Source organism: Aegilops tauschii, chromosome 6, assembly GCF_002575655.3.
Source record: "Aegilops tauschii subsp. strangulata cultivar AL8/78 chromosome 6, Aet v6.0, whole genome shotgun sequence".
NCBI classification, from domain to species: domain Eukaryota; kingdom Viridiplantae; phylum Streptophyta; class Magnoliopsida; order Poales; family Poaceae; genus Aegilops; species Aegilops tauschii.
Genome location: NC_053040.3, coordinates 281,727,228 through 281,731,272, shown reverse-complemented (window position 1 = coordinate 281,731,272; position 4,045 = coordinate 281,727,228).

Sequence of the window (4,045 nt, the reverse complement as noted above, 5' to 3'; positions counted from 1 at the left end):
GAGTGCCCTCTCGGCACCCGGCAGTGAAGTACTCTATGGCTTGAACATTGTGCACCCCTTCACAGGAGTTGCGGAGCTCGGCCCAACGCGTGAGGTAGTCGCGAGTCGATTCGCTGGGCCCTTGGACGCACAAGGAGAGCTGGCGGGGCTTGGGAGGCCACTTGTACGTGCTGGTGAAGTTGCGGATGAAGACTTCCATGAAGTCTAGCCAGCTGTTGATGCTATAGAGATTGAGGCTGTTCAACCAAGTGCGTGCCGTGCCTTGAAGCATGAGCGGGACGTACTTCACGGCAACGCGCCTGTTGCCGTTCGCTATGCGGACTGCGGTGGAGTAATCGATCAACCAGTCTTCCGGCTTCACGGAGCCGTTGTATTTTGGCGTGTCCCATGGGAGTGAGAACCCTTTGGGGAAGGGCTCCTCGCGGATGCGGGGGCCAAAGCAAGGCGGGCCGACATCATCTTCTTCTTCTAGCGCCAGGGATCGCGCTAGGCGGTCGACCCGGTGGCGGGCGTCATTCTCGCCGACTCCTTCGCGGTTGCCCAGTCGGCCGCCAAGAGTCGGATGCGTGACAGGCGGCGGGGTGGGATATCTCTCCCCACGAGGCGGGGGAGGAGGCAGATCGCCTCGTCGTTCCACAGCTCGGGGGCGGCCTTCTGCGTCGCGCTCGATTGTGAGCCGAGTCCGACTGCGGCTAGCAGCTGGCTCCTTGTCTTTTCTTGCGCCGGCGCCGTCTGCAGTCGTCGTCCGGGATGTCGCGTTGTGTTCTCGGCATGGGGGAGGACTTTCAGCGTGGGCGCTGGCTTCATGCCGCTCTGCGGCCGCGTCGATCAGCTGCTGGATGCGTCTAGTCATGTAGGGGAGCTCGTTGGGCCCCAGCCCGTTCAACTCGTCTACGGCCGCCTGAGCGGTACGCAGGTTCTCGAGCGGCGTAACGTAGACTGGGCGGTTTGCTCCCAGCATGCTGGCGATGGCCGCGCCGCGCTTCTTGACGAAGCCGGCTCAGCTCGGCCCGCCAGGAGGCGGCTTACCGAAGGCGGCGCGGTCGAATTCACGCTGGTGAGCCTCCGTGAGGCGTCTCATGGATGCTATCTTCTGGCCTTCTGTGACGAGGGCGAGGCGGCGTGCCTCCAGTGTCTCAGCGTCGGCATCGGGCGGGATGGGGACGGACAAGTCGGGTAGCGCCGCTTGTAGGGCGTCGTGGGCGTTCTCGCCTGAGACGGCGCCGTGGCTGATGACCAGCACCTCGGTGACAGCGCTGCTGCCACTGTCGGCTCGAGGAAGAGGGTCGTCGATGATCACCACATTGGTGGGGAAGGCATCAAGCGATGCCGTGTCGGAGTCGACAAGCATCGGGTCCGTGGAGCCGACCGACTCCAAGTCCACAGCAAGCTCGCTGGAGACACGAAGCTGGTCGAGGAGGCTGACGAGGCGGCTCTCGGGGCAGTCTGCGCCCGCGTCGGACGCAGGCTCGTCGGAGATGCGAGCCTCGCCAAGAAGGTCGGCGAGGCAGCTCGCCGCGCAGGCGTCATCGACGCCTTGCAGCGCGTCGGGGCAAGCGCCATCGGGCGTGCGGGGCTGGCTACGCTCGCTGGGAAGGAAAAAGGTTCCCGTCCAGAACAGGTCTCCGGACGATGGTGCACCTGGCCCCACGGTGGGCGCCAAATGTCGGGTGGTAGGTGCGACATATGCCAACGGGTGGCTTATCATTGTGGGAGCCAGTAAGACATCGCCGCTGCCTGGAAACGGGATGAGGCGAAGACATGCACGCCGGTGAATCTTACCCAGGTTCGGGGCTGTCCGTGGAGATAACACCCCTAGTCCTGCTCTGCGGGGTCTCCGCATGATCACTAGATCAACACAAGTGGCTACAAGTGGCTCCTTGAGCTGTTTGACTAGAGGAAGAAGAAGGGCAAGGCTAGCTCTCCTCTTTTCTCTATGTAGTGTCTAAAACTCTCAGAGATCAACCTTTTGCATGGGTGCCCGGGGGGGTTTATATAGACCTACCCCAGGGGTACAATGGTAATACGGCTGGACGCGGGTCCCAGCCGTCAGTGTCTGTATTCGCTGGCTTCTCCACCGACCGCTGGGGCCCGCCGACTGGTGGGTCCCGCCAGCTGCCGGGCTCTTGGCCGACAGGCCGGCCCCACCGGTTGGGGGTCTTGTCGGTGGCTGGTTACTGTAGCCTCGCCCCTGATGACGAGGGTTGTGTCGAGGTAAGCATGGCTACAATGTCGCCGCCTGGCGGGCTCTCACTGTAGCCTTACCTCGTCTTGTCTCCTTAATGATGCGCATAGTTCGAGGGTGGGAGGTAGCCGGCTATTGGGAGCCGGCTACACCCCAGGCCGACTGGGGGAGGCTTGGCTGCCTTCAAGCGTCTCTCTAACTGAAGGGGCCCGCCGCCCCCGGGCCGTACTGGCGCCTGTCGTGGGTGGCGTCATGGTCAACATGGCAACAGTGCCACGCCGGACGGGGGATGGCCGACCCGTACGGCGCACTATGGCCACGCGTGCTCCGGGATTCGGGGGTGGCATGCTGTACTATAGCCACGCCCCGTCTCATCACCGTTATGTGGGCGCGGTCCTTGAGGGTGCAGTCTCGGCCGGCTCCTGGGAGTCGGTCTTCTTGTGGCCAGCTTCTGGAGTCGGTCCCCTTGGGGCCGGCTTCCTGGAGTCGGCCATCTTGTGGTTATCTTCGGGAAGGTTTTTGAGGCCGGCTCGCCTTCCGGTAGTCGGCCTGCGAGATAGCCGACCAGGGGAAGGCGGCCCTGTGCTTTGTCTGCTTGAAGGCTCGATCGGCTTGATAATTTCTTGAAGTGCCAGGGGGAGTCGGTTAGGCTACCCATGGCCATTTACTCCGGCAAGCTCCCTGCAAGAGGGAGCTGACAAAGTAAATCGGGTGCTGCATCATCTTCTTCTTCTGCACCACCTCACTTGACTGCGCGGGCACTGCCTCGGCGGCATCAGACTCTGCCGGGGGCCTCGCCTTGCCGTCACCAGGCCTTGCCGGGGGAATTTTGGGCTTGCCATCCGCTGGTTCCACCGCCGTCACTGCCTCCTCGCTGACCTCCCTCTGTGCCACCAGCGCGGCGCTGACCACTTGATTCGTCGCCGCCAGGTACAGCAGCAATGGCTCTTGTGGTTTAGGCGCAACCAGTATTGGCGTGGAAGAAAGGTATTTCTTCAGATCCTGCAATGCTGCCTCGGCTTCTGGGGTCCACTCCATTGGGCCTGCCTTCTTCAAGATTTGGAAGAAGGGAAGGGCGCGCTCGACGGACTTGGAGATGAATCGGCTCATGGCGGCAACGCAACCGGTGAGCCGACGCACATCCTTGATCCGCTTGGGCGCCTCAATCTGCTCAATAGCCTCGATGTTGTCTGGGTTTGCCTCGATCCCGCGCTGCGACACACAGAACCCAAGAAGCTTGCCGGACGGAACGCCGAAGACACACTTCTCAGGGTTCAGCTTGAGGTTGATCTTGCGCAGGTTGGCAAATGTCTCTTCCAGATCTTGCACAAGAGTTGGCCCGTCCTTGGTTTTGACCACTATGTCATCCATGTATGCCTCCATATTTCTATGGAGCTGAGGTTCAAAACCAATTTGGACTGCTCTTGCGAACGTTGAGCCAGCACTCTTCAACCCGAAAGGCATCCGTAAAAAGCAATACGTACCACATGGGGTGATGAATGCTGTCTTTTCTTCATCCTCTCTTGTCATGAAGATCTGGTGGTAGCCCGAGTAGGCGTCGAGGAATGATAACAGATCACACCCGGCTGTGGAGTCAACAATCTGGTCGATGCGCGGCAACGGCAAGGGGTCCTTAGGACAAGCCTTATTGGTAACTGTGTAATCAATACACAGCCTCCACTTCCCATTCGCCTTGCGCACCACTACCGGATTGGCCAACCACGTCGGGTGGAGCACTCCTCTCACCAAACCCGCCACTTCCAACTTCCTGATCTCCTCTGTGATGAACTCCTGCCTCTCCAGAGCCTGCTTCCTGACCTTCTGCTTGACGGGCCGCGCGTGGGGGTAGACAGCTAGGTG